This window comes from Cheilinus undulatus, linkage group 8 (genome assembly GCF_018320785.1).
Source record: "Cheilinus undulatus linkage group 8, ASM1832078v1, whole genome shotgun sequence".
In the NCBI taxonomy this organism is placed as follows: Eukaryota; Metazoa; Chordata; class Actinopteri; order Labriformes; family Labridae; genus Cheilinus; species Cheilinus undulatus.
The window spans coordinates 28180567-28200109 of NC_054872.1; the positions used below are offsets into that span (position 1 = coordinate 28180567).

At 39.0% G+C, this 19543-nt stretch overlaps 1 long non-coding RNA gene across 1 annotated transcript in view; it reads left to right on the forward strand.

The window, feature by feature from the left end:
* Positions 1-1213: 1213 nt before the first annotated feature.
* LOC121514324 overlaps positions 1214-19543 on the forward strand; it is a 54759-nt gene continuing 36429 nt past the window's right edge. Inside the window, exons 1-2 of the long non-coding RNA XR_005992279.1 lie at positions 1214-1357; positions 2489-2673. This is a non-coding gene — a long non-coding RNA (uncharacterized LOC121514324). The remainder of the gene's footprint in view (positions 1358-2488; positions 2674-19543) is intronic.

Sequence of the window (19543 nt, forward strand, 5' to 3'; positions counted from 1 at the left end):
TTAAAGTCTTCCTTTATTAACAGTGGCTAATGTGTGTCCTACATTTTGAGATAAGAGAAGGTTAATTCATTTTTTAAAGTATTCTTATAATTATGTCAATGTGCCTCCAGTGTGTTACCTGGATGCAGCACTAAATTCTTCCTTGATGACAGGGGCATCCATGTCTGAGGTTCATTTGAGTGTCTTTTCCCAAGTCTGCTGTAAAAAGTGTTATTAGTGATGACACTGTGTGACAGATAGGAATATGGCCTATTTACTGAAGGTAGGCATTTTGATTACACTTTTAGGCCATGTTGTTCTACTTTGTTTGATCCTCTAATTTCATATTACTGTACTTTTCTCATTACAAACCATTATTTTTTCAATTTCTCTCCAAAAGGAAGGGACGTTTTTTGTCTTATTTTGTTCAGACATTGACACTTAGATGAAGAGAGTCTTGAAACAAGGGAAAATTTTGTTGGATTATCAAATACCATTAAAAAAATATTTTTTGATATGAGAAAATGTGATTCCAATGCAGATGGTGTGCTATAGTTGATACTTTCCTCATAAAAAAAGTGCTCTCTGTAGAAAAAGAAAGCTTGCTTCAGGCTATAAAGTCTATTGTTTTCAGTGCAGAGGAAACTGTAAGGCTATCTCGGCCAACATCATTTAATATTGTGTTTGATCATTTTATATATATACTGTATATATTTGAAGAAATACTACAGCCAAACAGAAAGGCAGGCTGCCTTGTCGACAGGATATAAAGAGGAGCGAAAGCTTCTGAGCGTACCCATCAACCAAAAAATTAAAAACTGCCACCGGAGCCTCTAAGCACAATAATTCACAACGGCCAATCACGAGGCGCGTATTTTTCGGTCAACGTCCTAATTTTGACCAATGACGAGCTCCGGGGGGCGGGGGAAGCCTTGACGCACTAGGCTCGTGATTGACGCAAGCCTCGATGCTAAATTTAGCACCTGGTAAACGGAGGCAGAGTGAGATAGCAGAGAGCCCATTCATTCGGGCGGGCCCGACTATTTTAGCGTTGTGATTGTGATCCAGCCAAGCCAAATATAGTCGTAGACAGGTATTTTTAGCCGGTAAGCGTGTCCCCGTTTTCATTCTGCGAAGGAAACCTGAGCCATATAGAAAACAGTCTGAAATGAACTACGGCTACAAAATCAACAGCACACTTAGTGTTAACCTAATACCAGATAGAAGTGGTTAGTTTTACTGTCAACTGATTGTACCGTAAGAAAGAAACAAATGTAAGACCTGTCGAGAGTAAATCTGACCGGCACATGTTCCCTCTCTACCCGGGGACAAGGCTGGAAAAGCGGGAGCAAAGAGAGACCGAGCAGACACAGAGCAGGTTTGTAAATGTGATGGCTTGCAGCTTAGCATAGCAGCGCTGCTTTACCTTCACCGGCTGAGCGTTTAAATCTGTAACACCGACGGAAAAAGGCTGTCTTGTGTCAGCTACCCTGATGTTTCTGCTACAGGGAAAGTCGTATCATCCAGGGAGAGAGCTTAAGACAAAAGTGAAACATAAAAAAAAAAAAGGTGAAAGGCGAGCTTACACACCTTACGCCTTCCCTGTAGACTAATGTTTACACGCCCGCCCTGGGGAAACCCCTCTCCTGTGCCACACGTGCTCTCTGACCTGTAGAGAGAGGAAGCCGTGCAATTTGCGCGTGTGCGTATTAAAGAGAAAAGCCCATCCCACACACAAACATAAATGGACTCGCAGTTAATCACAACATGCTTGTTTCTGGGGGACTGAAGAGTAATGTTTGGGTACTCTGTTTCAAGTCCCATAAATCAAGGATCAGCTTCAGGGTATTCACATCACATGCCACAATATCCCAAACTTCTAGTGATAAAAACAGACACAACTGCAGTGATAATTTTCAAGAAAATCTTAACATCTCATCTCATATTTTCACACTTATTAGAAAGTCTTGAATAGGCTAATTTGTACATTTGTGTTCTTCCATCTGTTTGGTGGTGGGTGGGTGGGGGGGGGGGGGGGGGGCCCTGCAGGTGCATAGCCAACAGGGTTGATATTGCACCTTTCAACCTTAATCCAGGCTTCTTATGTCTGATTCTTTTTAAATCACTTATTCTCCTTTCTGTTTGGTGTTTTATCTTTTGATCATCTGTAAATGGGTAACCTAATTTAAACTCTCTGTTTTTTGAGGGAAATCACATCCTATAGGCATAGATCACATGCTCTTTTGCATGCCCTGTGCTGGTTTTCCTCATGTCAGAATTAGATTGCATTCTGAGGGTCATTCAGGGTAAGACAATAAATGGGTCATTTATATCCTTTGAAAGGGGCTTTCATATGAATACTGTCTCATGTCAGTACCTTAACTTTAATTTTCTAGAGTCCAGTTGGGTTTGAATCGATCATTTTCCTTAACATCTGCTTAATTGTTTGTGTCTGCCCCCCTCCTTCTTTCCCTCCCTTTTGTGTTTCACCTGGTGTCTTCCTCTTTAGCTCTTCCTGGCCAGTTGGGGCTATCAGCTGCCTGGGCTGTGTGACCTCACCGCGGTGACGTGTAATCCAGATTAACCAGCAGCCTTATTCCGCCAGACGTGGAAGTGATTAGAGATTATGACGTGTCCTTTTGATAGAATTGGACGTGTGGGTAATCAACTGTGTCCACCAGCATCCCGTATCAGGTGACTCACTCACACCCAAGCACAAGCACTTGTTTTTCTCACAAAGGGAAATACTGATTTGATTTACAGTTGTTTCTTTAGAGACTCACTCTATCATTAACTTTCAGTTAAACTTAGACCTGACCCATGTATTTAAAATGAAAAATCAATTCAGTTTGCAGTTTTCCTTTTTGTTCCAACTCTACTTACACATACATGTGTGTAATGATGATTCTTTTCTCCCTTTTTGCATGCTGTGGTAAATACAGTATTAGAAATACAAGGATTCTTTACACTTATGTCAAAAAGACAGGTTAACCAAGAAGAGGGTGGGCAGAGGATTGGTAAAGGTTTGTGAAAACCTTGAAAATGCTTAAAATTTAATGTGCTTTCAAGGTTTGAAAAAGGCTTGGATTTCAGCAGAAGTGCTTGAAATTGTAATCGTATGCCTGTCATGACAAAAATATGTCTGAATAAGTAGCTTGCTTATTAGAGAAATGAAATAAGTTACAGAGTCTTTCACATTAAGTAGTGATAAATAATATTAGGAAAAACAGTTTCTTTGTCGAAAAATACCAAGCAGTAACCAAATCAACTTGAGGTATCAGTTTTCATCATGGGTCATCACTTCTTTGTTTTCATGATTTGATTGAAAATGATGGGATTTGTATGGGCAGTGGTTATATAAGGAAATTGTTTTGTTTTTCTTTTATTTTTCATAGATCACCATTACCAAACGACGTTGTTTTACAACGTTTTCTCTGTTCAGGCACCCTTTAAAATTGTGAAAAATCCCTAAATCCCCACACTAAAGATATTTTTCTTTTTTTTTTTTTAAAGAAAAGAGCATTTTACATTTCTCTGACTGCTGAAGGATTTATGTAGTAATAGAATGAACTAAATCTCTAAAACCCTATGGTAAAACAATTTAAATGCCCTGGAAGATATGCATAGTGATAATGCAGACCTTAAGAACACACTTTGATAAGTTCCTCAATCCATGCAAGCTCGCCCACAGACTTGTCGGGGCTCCTGACACACCCAGTGAATGGACCCTCTCAGGTTGTGATGTATTGCTATATCAGTGCATGTGTGTTGAATTAGTAGAAGTGGTGCTAGCATCCTGGCTAACATCATCACTGTTTCTGTGCATTTGTTTCAAGTTTTTTCCACATTTTTCCACGTTGATCCCATTTTTCCCACTTTTAACAACTTTTCACCATTTTTCCTTCCCATTTTTGCCTCTTTTCGCCTTTCTTGACCCATTTTTCCACTTTTATCTGAGTAGGTACTTTTTTTTTTTTTTTTTACGTTTCATCATTTTCCTACCCATTTTGCCTTTCTTGACCCATTTTTACATCTTTTAACCAATTTTGCTCCTTTTCACCATTTTCAGACCTGTTTTTGCCCTTTTTTGCTTGTCTTGACCCATCTTTGCCACTTTTATCCCATTTTTGCAACTTGTAACTTTAAAGAAATATATTTTCCTGCCCATTTTTGCCCCTTTTTACCTTTCAAGACCAGTTTCTCCTCTTGGCTCCCATTATAGCAACTCTAACCACTTTCCACAATTTTCCTACCAATTTTGCCCCTATTTGACCCATTTTTGTGTCTTTTAACCAAACTTTGCCACTTTCATCATTTTCCCATCCTTTCTTTACCTTCTTCTTTTTGCCTGTCTTCCCCAATAAGTTTCATTATTTTTCCCTTATAGTAATTTTACTTCCCTCAACTTTATTCTCTGGCATCTGACATTTGTGCACATCAGTCTTAGTTGTGAAGTCTGAAATTACTTTCCAAATATTTTAGTCACTTTGCCTATGCACATTGTCAACATAAGATAAAAAGGAATTTTGGTTTGAGAAACGGGGTTTACATTTCGATCAAGCTATATTGTACTACAGCAAAAATAAAGTTTCTTTTTTGTTGCTCTGATAAGAGTGGTTATTATTCAGGTTGAGAACTTTACAATGGACCATGTTTTTCCTGACTTCCATGGCTGGGCACCAGAAAGCTCTTCCCTTTATCCCCCCTTATGGGTGACCTTGACTCCATGATCACCTGCTGAAGTGAATCACCTGTTTGAGAAAGGCTGGTTTACAGAGCATCTGTCTTTACTTGGTAGGGAAATAAAGTAATATTTTAAAGTATATGTATTTGTATAAATATACAACTTTCCATGGCAGTAAGGTGCTAGAAAAACCAGGTCATGCAGGTTGAAAGAACTTAAAAAGGGCTCGACTTTGACCTCTGAGAGGGTTCAAAACCAGTTGGATGTATTATTGACATGATCACCCTAAAGTGGTCCTTGCATTCACAGCCATTTATGCTGTTTCATTTTTAACGTTTTGCTTTTATTTGTACACCTTGCAGGTCTACAAAAAGAGAGACAAAAAGTACAAAATGTCATCAGGATTGTTTTTGCATGTAAACAGTCATAAACAGTCATTATTGCCTCCATATAACTTTGGTACTCTCTCTTCCTGCCTGGCAAATTGAATTTTACAAATCAAATAAATATTTTTATGTTCCTCTTTTTCTTCCTCCCTCCAAAACTAATTATCCAGCCATAAAGTACTCCTCTGACAGGTTAAGTGTCTGCTGCCTCTGTGCAGAACTGTTAAACCTCTGCAGGCTTGTCAGCGTTGTCAGATTTATGAAAGAGGAAGTGGGGTCCTTTGCATAAAAAGAGTGTCAGTGGTGCTGTTTGTCACTCATCAGTGAACAGTTGTTGTGTTTATGCCGATTTTCCAGCATCGTTAGACCTCCTGTACTGAGCCGCTGACAGTGTGGTGGGCATATTGCAGCGAGACACTCTGAACTCTGGCTTATCACACAGCAGAAGTGAAAAGTGATTGTGTCAGTTTGAATGAGCTCTCTATGTGTACGGCCGGGGCAGCAGCACTCAGCGCTCTGGTGACACTGGAGAAAGAGGAAAAAAAAGAGAAACAGAGGAAGGCTTTTATCTTCATGTCACCAAATCTGCTCCAACTGTACGTCAGAGTGCAAGCGAGGACGGGAAGGGGCGGGGTGCGGGGGAGAGGACTGCTGGCGCAATGGCAGGGTGCTCAATGGTGGCATTCTTCCCTTTCTGTGGGGACACACACACAAACACACACAGACAACACACACACAGCCACACTAGGGGGATTCCCCCTGGGAGTACCCAAGTGAAGTAATACAACCCATCAGTACCTTATCACACCAGTGCCCAAACACAGGAGAGACGAGTGTGGAGGAGTGTTTCCATGAAGCACAGGAGGTGTACTGTATATCACTCAGGGATCGAGGGCCATTATATGATGCTATCATGGAGTTTTTTTGTTTTTTTTTGCATTTTTGTGCATGTGTGTGTCTGGAGGCTGATATGCAGCAGCTTGTGCTGAACACTGTAGTTTCCCTCGCTTGTTTCATCATGGCAGATTTATCAACTCATATTATTACTCTGCAATGAAAGCTGACAGCATGATTCAGTGCAGCGAGCAAATTTAAGAGGCTGTGTGTTAGTGTGATTGACAGAGTCGCTTGTGTGTTTTCTTTATGTGACTGTGTGTAAAGCAAGTTTAATGCCCAGCAAGGTGTTCATTATAAGAAAATAACAAATGGAAGCCCAGACTAGATTTTTTTGTAAACAAGCCGCATTAATGGTCAGCACAGGCTTTAAGAGGCTCATCACTCTTGCCATAGTTACACACTTTAGAAACAGGCTGACGCATAGCGAACATATTACTTCATAGGCTGTTAATTACCATGAATAAATAGACACCCTGCAGTCAATCAGAATTGAGAATTTAATGTGTATTCTAGCGTTGTCAGCATTAATGCACTAACCAAGATTAATTAAGGTTGACAATTAGGGCAAATAGAGCAGACAGCTCATTGGACAAGACAAAAGTCACCTGCACTATTCATTTATGCCCTTTTCAGTCCATAGGAAGTTCCTTTTTCCATGATTAAGTTCATCTCATAATCTTTGATCTACTCTTAATTCCTTATTTTCTTTTGAGTAAAAGACTGTATCCAAAAAAGGAAATTAATTACCTTTAAGACAGTAAAAAATAAAAAAATATACAGACATGGTTTTGACTGCAAAAATAGAAGTAAATGTAAAAATGCATACAGTTGATAAAAATGAGCAAAACACCACCATCTGTCCGTCTTCCTCCGCTTATCCTGGGCAGGCTCAGCAAGTCAACCCAGACATCGTTCTCCCTAGGAACATTTTCTTGCTCCTCCTGGGGGATTCTGAGGCATTCCCAGGCCAGAATAGATATGCAATCCCTCCAGCACGTTCTGGGCCAACCCTGGAGTCTCTAACCCACTTTGGTGCACATGGAAGAATTCACAGGGAGGCTACCAACAGGAATCCTAAGCAGGCGCCCAAACAACCTCAACTAGCTCTTTTTTGCGTGAAGCAGGCCAGCAGCAGTTCTACTCCAAGCTCCATCTGGATGTCCAAGCGCCTCACTCTGTCTCTAAGGCTGAGTCCAACCTTAGAGAGGAATCTCGTTTCTACCATTTGAACGTGCGATCTCATTCTTTCGGTTCATGACCACGGGTGAGAGTCGTAATGAAGGTCGACCAGTAAATTGAGATCTTTGTCTTCCAGCTCAGCTCCCTCTTCATCACAACAGTCCCTTACAGTGTCTGCAGTACTGCACCAATCTGACTGTCAAATTCACGGCCCATTTGACCCTCACTGGTAAACAAGACTCCGAGACTCCGAGATACTAGAACTCCTTCACTTGAGGCAGAGACTCACTCCCCTCAAATCCACCGTTTTCTGGCTGAGAACCATGGCCACAGACTTGGAGGTGCTAGCCCTCATCCGGCCAATCCCCCCCCCCCCCCCCCCCGACTGCACCTTGAGATCCTGTTGAGAGAACAGAATCAGAGATTAAGGGCAGCCCTGGTGGAGGCCAGCTCAAACCAGGAATGTGTTCATATGCAGAACACCTCGTAACTTTATTTCCTATTAAGGATTAGTGTGGCTGTTGTTTGATATGTCATTTCAGGATGGAGACTTGTTATGGCAAAACTGTGAAGTCGAAGGGTGCTGTGTTGTCAAGTGGTGCACCCTTCTTTACAACAACTCTGTCTTTCCTGAAGGGCTAATTCAGAAGCTTCTTCAGATGAGTGCATGACCCTCTCACACACACATCATACACATACATGTTTTTGAAGCAGCAGGTGTGTGTCAGGCAGGATCCGACATGCTTCAATGCATGAGAGCAAGTGGAAATTCATACCTTTATAAGTGTGTGAATATTGCACTCCCCCAGTAAGAATCTCCTCTGATTGGTCCTAAGCTGGTGTTTAATAGAAACAAGAGTGCATTGTCTGGATGTGATCTAACTTTGTAGTGTAGAAATGGAATCAAACTTGTTTATGTCAGGGGTTGTGATTTAAAGCTTCTGAAACAGGCCAGACTCCTTTGTAATCATTGTTGCTGTGAATAAAGGAAATGCCTACATCCTTCAAACTGTATGTTTGCTGGCAGACGAGGCATATATTTCCATTATTAGAAAGTCTGCAGTTATGTGCAGGGGTGGAACAATTGTCAGTTGCAGACACCGTCTCTTTTCAACCAAGTGGCAACCAGTAGTCATGCCTGGTTTAATGAGACACCGTAGGAGTGGTACATTAGTACTTTAAAGTCAGATTTGCATGGTGGGGGTTTGGATTGTTGATGGATGGTTCGTCATTCATGTCAGGTACAGACAGCTCACACAGGCTGTAAACTCTAAGGATCTCATGAGGGTGATGGTGCGTCTATAAGGTGCTACTGTTGACTAAAGTGAAACAGACCGTGCTTTGAACATCAAGACAAATGTAAAGATTCCTTATTCACATCCTGCTAGAACTGACAGAGACGATGACTCGCAATGACAAAAAAAATCATCCTGCACTCAGAAATATGTCTTTCTTTTTTGTTTGAATACAGGTGATCACTTTCAGGTTGTTTGGCAATGCATGAATGTATAGGTTATTTTGCTCATAATAGTAGCAGTTGTACTTTCCCTCTATTTTCATTTTTAACTATTCATATTTAGATTTTTATTTGCATTTAGTTGTTTCTTTTGTCTTCAGGCTACTGCAACACTTGATTCCCCCCTTATAGTTGAACAAAGAAGTGGTGCTGCTAAGTTGAGACCCTGAAGAGAGTTGCAAAGATATTTATTTTTCCAGAGGGCTGCGAAAGTGTGCTTGGGGTAAAAAGCCTGTAATGTGGAGGAACCCCAAGTGGACATACATCTCCCCTTTTTATTATTAGTTTTCCTGTGATAATGGAACATTTCAGTCATTTTCACAAGATTTAAGTTATTTATCTTGTTTCTTGGCATAACATGGCTTGTTTTCCAGAGAAATTCCACATAAAGTTACCTAGATTTTTATGCTACCTTGGGAAACCTGCAAAAATTTTCACAAGATATTTGTTCATTAATTATATTTTCATTCAATATATTTGGGTCGCAATTTCTCATGAGGAGGGGTTGATGGGTCCTCATGCCTGAACAGTTGAGAACCACCTCGATAAACGATTATCTTAAATTATGTTGCAGGACAATAAAGGGCAGGATAGGACATTGTTTTTTTCTAGTCTGTTGATGGCAAATCTTTTTCACTGCTCAAATTTAATTTTAATAACAAATACATCTACAGTGCCTATAGAAATGTATTTACCCCTTCGGATGTTTCACCCTTTAATTGATTTTATAAATTAATCATGGTCGATATAAATGACAAGAAAACCTTTTGTGATTAAGTGAAACCAGATTTCTACAAAGTAATGTCAGTTGACTAGAAATACACTATATTGCCAAAAGTATTCACTCATCCATCCAAATAATTGAAATCAGTTGTTCTAATCACTTCCATGGCCACAGGTGTATAAAATCAAGCACCAAGGCATGCAGACTGTTTCTACAAAAGTTTGTGAAAGAATGTGTCGCTCTCAGGAGCTCAGTGAATTCCAGCGTGGTACTGTGATAGGATGCCACCTGTGCAACAAGTCCAGTTGTGAAATTTCCTCGCTCCTAAATATTCCACAGTCAACTGTCAGTGGTATTATAACAAAGTGGAAGCGAGTGGGAATGCCAGCAACTGACTGCAAAAATATTCACCCCCTCCAAGTCAGTTTTAGTAGATTCACCTTTAGCTGCAATCACAACACTGAGTCTGTGTGGATAGGTCTCAATCAGGCTTGCACATCTGGACACTGCAATTTTCCTCTATTCTTCTTTGCAAAACTGCTCAAATTCTGTCATGTCGCACAAGGATCGGGGTGAACTGCCCTTTTCAAGTCTAGCCACAAATTCTCTATTGGATTTAGGTCTGGGCTTTGACTTGGCCACTCCAGAACATTCACCTTGATGTCTTTAAACCATTTCTATGTAGCTTTTACTGCATGCTTTGGGTCATTGTCTTGTGGGAAAATACATTTTCTCCCAAGCTGTTGTTCTCTCTCAGAATGAATCATATTGCCCTCCAGTATTTTCCTGTGTTTTGCTACATTCATTTTACCCTCTACCTTTACGAGCCTTCCATGGCCCGCTGCTGAGAAGCATCCCCACAGCATGATGCTGCCACCACTGTGCTTTACAGGGGAGATGGTGTGTTTGTGGTGCTGTGCAGTGCTTGGTGTCTGCAAAACAGCATTTTGCCTTAAATCACCATTGCGGTGTCATCAGACCAATGAACTCTCTTACACTTGACCATGGAGTCTCCTGCATGCCTTTTGATGAACTCTAGTCGAGATTTAATACTTGTCAGTGACCTTTTCTCTTAAGTTGCTTGTAGTGTTCTTTTGTCTTCATGGTGTAAAAGTAGCCAGGAATACTGATAAACCAGTGACTGAACCTCCCAGACACAGGTGTCTTTGTACAACAATCGACACTTTCACTGCACTCAGGAGATCCCCATTTCACTAATTGTGAAACTACTAGCAGCTAGACCTCTGTTGAATTAGGCCAGCCACTTTACAGAGGGTGAATAATTATGCATCACTTACATTACATTACATATTCTTATTTCATTGGCATTACCTTGTAGAAATCTGTTTTTGACTTTTACATTAATGAGTTTTTTTGTTTTTTTTTGTGTGTGAAACTGCCAAATTGTATTAACCATGATTGATTTATAAGATCAATAAAAGAGTAAAAGATCCAAGGGGCTGGATACTTTTAAAGATACTGTATATAAAGTAAATAATAAGTTTAAAAGTGAGTTTAGAATTTTAACATGGTCTAATATGCAAGAAAAACATCTTATATCTAACATTGATTCATGTTGCATTACTGTAGGATTTAGATCTTTTATGAAAAAGGACATGATGCAATTTTATTAGTTTTAACAGATTTTTTCAGTTTAAAAAAATCAGATCCCTGTTTCCGACTCTATCCACTGTCCTCATCTATCAAATAAAGGCCCCAAAAATGCCCCAAAAAATCTGAAAAAAACATATGGGTAGGATATTTAAATCCATGATATTCTTGTTTTTTTTCTCCAAATCAAACTTTGTGTGCTGACTACAATAGAGTGGCAGGCAGCAGAGCCATAGTACGCTCTTAAACCCCCTGAGGATGTTGAACCCAAAAGAATTTTGAGTCTATGTTTCGAGCAGTCACATCGCATCAAAATGCTTCAGAACTTGGTTAATCATCATTTAAAAAAAATGCAGATTCTTATAATTTCATTTACCATCCTGTGTGTTGCTAGTTTCATAATCTTGCATTGAAGCAAAAGTAAATCCTTTCAATCGATACCTAACAGCTGCCGATTAGAGGGCAAGCCTGTAACATGTTATTTAAGGTTACTGGAAGCCACTGATAGTGTGACTATTGCAGGTATTTAGTTTACAACTTAACTCGGTGTTGAAATTAAGTGTGCGTGGGTGTCATTTTTTTTTAAGATGGCGTGTGGAAATATGTGAACAGTAGGTGCATGAGTCACCTTTGTGTAGGCTGTTGTTTAAATGCCATTTTCTAGGAGATGTCTGAAACAGGGACATGTATTTATGTGTGCTTGGTTGTGTGTGCGCTGTTATGTGTAATGTGGTTCATCGTTTTGAGTTGAAACATTGCAGGATTCCCCCACTTGAGGTGTTTAGATGGAGAAATCAAACAACAAACAGGCAGACTCTCCTCTTGGCTGAGATGTAGGGAGGTGGGTGGTGTAGCAGTGATAAGGATGAATCGAATTGCCCCATGCAGTTTAAAAATAAACAGATATGGCGATAAAGGTCTAAAATCACAAAGTGGATGAAGTTGGGGCTTTTTTTTGCATGCAACGGTGAGTATCAGTCATGGTTTGGCAGAAGTAAATTGATGTTTGTGTGAGAAACAAATGCCCTTTATTTCTGCACACCTCGACCTTGTTTTGTGGAGACATCCCATAATGCCGGCTGGCTGAACGCCATGTTCACCTCCACTTGGTCCACTCCCACAGCTCCTGCCCAGGTATCTGCCTGACAGCTTGTAATTGTAGCTCAGGCTTACTTCATATAAAGGAGTGATGACATTTCTGGAGCTGAGTCAGTGTCTTCGTCGCCCTTTAGATATTCAACACCGAGCAGAATGTGTGTGCGTGCAGCAGGCGTGCGTGTGTTTGATCTGTGACTTTAATCAGTGTATGGGAGGGTTAAATAAGCGCTCGGCCATTGACGCTTTTTGCTGCGGTTGCTACGAGTCACTCGGGGTCAAATGGTGACCACGTGGGTATGCACACACAGACGCACACGCATGCACTAACACTTACAGATAAACAAGTGGTTGCATTTCTGAATGAGTCACAGCCGTGGGCAGAGGTGGAAAGTTTCCTTGTTTGGGCTATTCCCCCCTGCTGACACTTTGATAGTTTTTGAAGTATCTGATGTGTTTCTAATAACAGGGGAACTTTATAGTGGACCGTGGACTCAGTGCACTCATACACTGATAAGACGTAACATTATGACCACCTGTACAATCTAATACAAGTCAAAATAACTCCCTGTACTTTTACAAAGCTTCTACATTTCTGTTTTTGTAGAAATCAAAATGAAAGTGCACAGCCATAAGACCCTGTTTGGTCATGGATATGTATTTTTTACCTGTGTGCATGTCTTATATTTGGAAAACACATATGGTATTCCAAATCGCATACTCCTGCTAATATACTTTACTGCAGTATACTTCAATGCGGTACACAGCTCCAATCTACATAGGTCAGTGTCATCCCAGATCACGCAGAACTATTTTACACTTACTTCTACTTATTTTTGGCTGACTGCTGAAGGCAGCCTTACAGATGGCTCTGTCCGTGTCTGACTAAATGACTGAGTGATGTTACTTTGAGGGCCGTAACAGAGTTGGGCTTGTTTGGACTGAATGCCGTTGCTACTGGCTGCCTCCACTCTGTTAACTAGAGCCATACATACAGAGTTGCACTATGGGCAGGGTTTAGTGGGACTGAAAGCCCTTTAATGGCTGCCTCCACTGCTCTAAATACCTCAGATTTAGCTTTAGCCTCTGTTTAAGCAGAACTGGGCCACATTTCTGTATGACAAAGAATAAAACAACAATATAAGCTTTTCATGTTGGGAAAGATGTTTCACTCTTCCACTGACCTGCTTTGGCATGACTATGTGAAAGTTGAGGGGGAAAAGGTAATTTCTTGTGTGAATGCTTGTGTACAATGGCTGCTTGGAGCGATTAGCTCTGAATTGGTCACAGCAGTACTTAGTCAAAACTGGACTCTTTATTAAAACAAGCGAAGACAGCAACACTAAAAGCATTCTGTAACAGAAAGGGTGTTTTTGCTCTTCTGCCAACCCGCTTCAGTGTGTGATAGTTAAATGGGGAAAGGGATGCTTTTTGTGCTTGTATTTATGGCTGCTAGCAGAACGTTTGCTCGGCCTTAGCCAGACCAACACATTTCTTCATCACAGTTAGCGCTGAGAGTAACATGGAAAGTTTTCTGAGGAAGAAAACAATGTTGTCGCTCTTCTGCCATCCCGCTTTGACATGACTGTGTGATAGTTACAGGGAAAGGGATACTTGTTATACAGCTAATGAGTTGTTGTGTCCCAGCTAATGACTACCAGGCCTGCTAGTCTCTAAATTTCCCATAGGTATGAGTTGAGCCTGCCTGGTTGTTTGTCTCCATATGTCAGCCCTGTGATTGACTGCTGACCAGTCCAGGGTGTACCCACCTCTTGACCCAATGACGGCTGGGATTGGCTCCAACCCCCTGCGACCCCAAATGGGATAAGCATTGCTGAAAAAGGGTAAATAGAGTTATTTTAACATTATTCATTATTCACTCGAAAAAATGAACTTATTTTGCCTTAAAGCCTTATACTTTAAAAATATGCTAGTAGCATGTTAGCTAGCTTGAGGATGCTAACATCAGCTATCATGCTTGCATGCTAACTGTGCCAAAACTGCTAGCACATTTATGTTTAGAGCACTAGAAAGCTCACTGTCAGTCAGCAAGTTGTTACAGAGCTGTTTGTATTTCTTAAAAAGACAAATTAAGTTTGGTTTTACTTCTCCTGTTAAAATACATTTAACATATAATATACAAATAATCCAACAAGATGACTTCAATTTTATTTGAAAAAGTTCAGTATTCATTAGAGAATAAATGAATTGTCATACAGAAATTATATTGGTTTATTTCGTTTAATGTTGGTTTAAAAAACAAAGACAATCATAAATGTTAATGACAGGTCAGTTCCTGTAAAGCAGGGGTTCTCAATGTTTTCAGCATTTGACCCCTGAAATAAAGGTGCCAGAGACTCAGGGACTCCACTGCTCCTGAATCAGAATCAGCTTTATGGGCCAAGTACGCTTTCATAAGAAGGAATTTGACTCAGATTAGCTTCGCCCTCAGGATAGAGAAATTAAATATTAAATACAATAAAATTTAACTTGAAAGGTTAAAAAAAAATAAATATCAATAGTGTGGATTCCCACTAATTGGTATGTACAAGCTCTTTTAGGTATTATTGTAGTATATACAAGTCTGTGTGCAACGGTAGTGTGGTTACAAGATTACTGGCTAGACATGATCAGAGAATAAAACATGCAATAGTTTAAGATAGTTGATTAGTGCAAATATGCATACGAGGTGAGGCACTTTACCACAGAGAGACTTCTGACAGCATTTCAGTGACAGTGAAGAGAATGTGGTTGAAGCATAACTGAAACCAGCTGTCCACATTCAAAATTAGTCATGTCACATTTTAATGATCGTAAAAGCATTACTTTGATTTCAGTATAAATCCCACCAGATGACTGTGTTTTTATTCTCCATTTAACTAATTTTATGCATAGATTTTTATTTTAAAAAATGGGTAAAATATACTATTAAAATTACTAAAACATATATATATATGTATATATATATATATATATATATATATATATATATTCTGGAACACATCTGGTGACCCCCTTCGAGTGTTTCTTTTGTAATGCGTCCCCCACTTGGAGAACCACTGTTTTAAAGGACAGACTTGGATTTTTTTATAAATAGGTCTGTATCGTTATTCATATCAGCTGAAATCAATGTGAAAATATTCTCATGTCAGAAAATGGCAAAAATCTAATATTGTGCTTCCATAATTTAAAATATAAAATGTTTATGTCCCATATTTTGCTAAGACATAAAAAATAAATATCGAATTTTGCTATCTCTACAAATGCTTCCACAAACACAACTACTACCAATAATAATATTTTGATACTTTGATAAACATGATTTTACCAATAAAAGCACTTATACAAGACTAGAAATATAATTCATATTTTGCTTCGAAAGAGGGATTTCCTATTTAAGTTTATTTTAAAAGTCTGTATTTGAATGATTCTTTCTGTTTTTTAATTAAATTTGAGTCAGTTATTTTTAACTAATCAATTTCTTATTTGAAGTAAAATATGCCAAATTTGCACTGTAAAAAATCCAACTTAAACTAGAAAGGCCGTCTGAGTCGGCAGACCCACGCCTAAGCAGAGCCACCGAGGAACTCATGCTCCCATTGATTACTATGGTGTTCAAAATTTTGAAGTCTGAGAAAAGCCAAACGGGTGCGCGGATCATCACCAAAATGTAATCGATTCTTCCCTGTCACTATCCCAATATTCCCTGAAAGTTTGGTGAAGATCCGACTTTCCGTTCTCGAGTTATCTTGTACAGATACAAACAAACAAATAAAGAAACAAACAAACAAAGATACAGAATCCTTTACATAACCCTCTGTCAATTTCATTGGCGTGGGTAATAATGTTACATGAACAAATCATGTATTGGGTGCACCTTTAATAAGCTAACTAGTTGATACATTATACTGAGTTTCTTAAATTATGTTGAATATAAACCAAGTTATATGATGTTGATCCAACATTTTCTGCGGGTTCAAATCAAATAGTTGCAATGATTTAATTTTATGTTGGGCCCTCATATACATTTTTACAGTGTGTTTTACTTTAGGAATTACATCTTTATGTATTTTTTTTTTTTTTTTTTTAAAGAAAGTGCCAGATGTTAAGTGCTGTTCTACCTATTAAGAGATGAGAATTTAATGTTTATCTTGATCATTTATGATAAATTATTTTTTTGGGCTTAAGACTTTTGGGATAGTTGTTTTAGCTACTTTTGATGTGTGAATGTTGTGAAGATGATTAATAATTGGCTGGTCAAAAGATAATTGAAACCTAGTTAGCTATCGCCTTTGTTTTAATGCAGGATAAAATTAGATTTGGACAGATCTCATGGAGTAAGAGAAAGAGATAAACTTGTCTTTCCCTACCCTTTTTTTCCACTGTGGTGTCCTAAAGCAGGAGATCTTGATCAGGCCGTGGTTGTAGCTGCTGCCTCCAGGTGTGCATGCATCTAACCGGGTGAAGTGAATGTGTTCTTTATGAAAGGGGAAGTCATTTTCAGTCAAAACTCCCCGGCTATAGCAAATTAAATAAAAAATAAATGCATTTGTGAATTTATTTACTTTAAAAGAAACAAAGTAGTCATAATGGTATTCCTTAATTATTATGGTAAATGCTGATATTTGATTGTTGATTTACAAAATATCTGTTAGTCTTTGTGTTGCAGTTATCTAAATCTGTCACTGACTTAAATATTTGTATATCCTCTGTAGGATTAGAAAGACTCAGACTAAGACCTTTGTGAATTTATTTTCGATTAAATATCCTAGGCTAAACAAACACTGACACAGTGTGACGCGGTCTTTCTCTGTGCATGAATGAAGTGCTTGGAAAGCTTTGCAGAGACTATTGTTAATGAGACATAATGTCTTTATGCTTTATAAACTTCAGGTATGTGCAGCTAAGCTTGGAGAGTGAACAGCAAATTTCAGCTTTTAGGGGGAACTTGTCTCCTCACGCCTTTGCCTGTGGCTGTGTGCGTGTGTTAGAACATCAGAGCTTGCTTGTACATGCAGTTTAAAAGTTTATCTTTTCTTTAAAGAAGTTGACTCACATTTGTTGAAATCCCCTGAACCTTTTGGCATTTAATATGAAGTGGGTGGATGTGGTTAATATGTTTAAATTAAGTTGTATAGTTTAACCTTTTAGCATCTATGATCTCTAAAAGTTAAAGGCAACTTACATAATTGGCCTTTGGGAATGCACACAGTCACTTTCACAATTGATTACATATACAGAAAAAAAAATGATCATCAAAGGAACTCTTACAAGAGCATCCTTGTCAGATTTAAAGCTGAATTTTGATCTTCATGGAGTTTTCTCACCTGATTGTTCCTGTTCGTAGAGAGCTCCTCATGACATGAAGTTTCAGTGAAACCTCACTTTGACTGAACGAGACTTGAGTGGGCGTTAAAGAAGAAATAAGACAGAAAATCAGCATATTAACATGGAAATGACGTTTGCTGATAGTTCCCCCATAATGGCTACTGATTTATCTACAGGTGATCATCTTTCATAAGTCCACTGAAATGATAACAGAGACAAATTTACAACTACTGCTTCAAAAATTGTAAGTTCTATCTGAATATGAGTATTTGACCATCTCCATGCTCCTGTCATGATGCTTTAGTCACTTAAAAACAGAAACAAAACAGTTTCACTTCTTATTTCGTCTTAATTTTGCTGTCAGTTCACCAGAGTAAAGTTAAAGGCTGTCTTTATTAACATGTACACAGATTATTTGTTTTGCAGTCAGCAGTAAAACATAAAACACTTTAGGCCAGCAGCTCTAACCCTTTTACCCTTTTTGTATGTAAGAAAAGCTGAGCTTCCACCAGGAAAAATTTTGTAAATCTTAAATGTTTTCATTGATAAAGTCTTCAAAGAATAAGGCTAAGTTTCTAAACCCAGTATCAGTATTTACATAGTAATATGTTCAGGAGTGTTTTGTTAAATGAGGTGGGTTATGTTTTGTACTTCTGTACCTTTGAGACATCTGCCCTTTAAAACAGTCTTAGAGTCCATTCAGAGCCTAACATCATTCATCACCACACCTGGCTTTTAGTTAAAGGAATGTTAGCCTTCCAGGGCCAGCTGCTGAGAAGCATCCCCACAGCATGATGATGCCACCACTGTCCTTCACAGTCAGTGTTTGTGGCAATGTGCAGAGCTTGGTGTCCGCTAATCATGGTGTCTACTCTGATGGCCACAAAGCACCATTTTGGCCTCTTCAGATTCTCCCACTTGACCATGGAGTCTCCCACATTTGGGAGCTTGAAACTCCTTTAGAAAAGTCATAGGTGTCTTGGTGGCCTCTTTCACTAGTCTCCTTCTTGCATGCTCACTCAGTTTGTAAAGACGGCCTGGTCTAGGCAGATTTACACTTGTGCCATATTCCTTCCATTTCTCGATGACGTATTCAGTGCAACTCTGGTGGATGTTCAGTTCAGTGTAAGGTTTTTTTTATATCCTTCCACTGACTTATACTTTTCAATAACTTTTTCTCTGAGTATCTTGGAGTGTTCTTTTGACTTCATGGTGTAATGGTAGCCGGGAATACTGATTAACTGTCTTTATACTAAAGCCACTTGAGACACGTTCACCGCGCTTAGAAGATCCCCATTTCATAAATTGTGAGACTCATTGCACCAATTGGCTAGACCTTTGTTGAAGTAGGTCAGTCACTTTAAAGGGGGTGAATATGCAGTCACCTATTTTACCTTACATTTTTTTGTTTATACATTACTTTGTAGAAACCTGTTTTCACTTAAAAAAAGCCAAATTATATTGATCATGATTGATTTATAAACTATAACTGGGTGAATACTTTGTATTGGTACTGTAACCAAACAATAGTTCAGTTGAAAGTTCAATTTTAAAAATGAAGTAGTTTTTGCAAAATTTGGGGGTGAGTTCTTCCTGATACAACCACCACTGGTGGTTAGCTACTACAGTTAGTCCCTGATAGAAACATATTTCCAGTAGTTCTCAATCGGTGGATCAGGACCCAAAAGTGAGCGGCGAAGCTCCCTCCAGTGCGTCACAAATGTGTGCCAGGAAAAAAAAAATTGGCAGAAGTCAAATGTTTGTACAGAAGCCCTAGGTTGACATACACTGAATTCATACATGTGTTTTTTTAAGTTATCCTATGATGAAGAACAAATTTCAATATTTTTATCAAGATTTTTAATTATTGATCTCCTTTTCTTTGTATAACAAAGCTGGTTTCCTCAAGATAAGAAGGAAATTCCTTAAGAAACTAGAAAAGCACTCGGAGAGCGCAGACCTCCGCCATTAGCCCTATCTCCCCATAGTACAGAATCCTTCAAAAAATTCCTGGATCCAGACGGTGATCCGGATCACTCCCAAAATCTAATCAGTTCTTCCTTATGCCATTTCTGACATTTCCTGAAAATTTCATCAAAATCCGTCCACAACTTAATGAGTTATGTTGCTAACAAACAAACTAA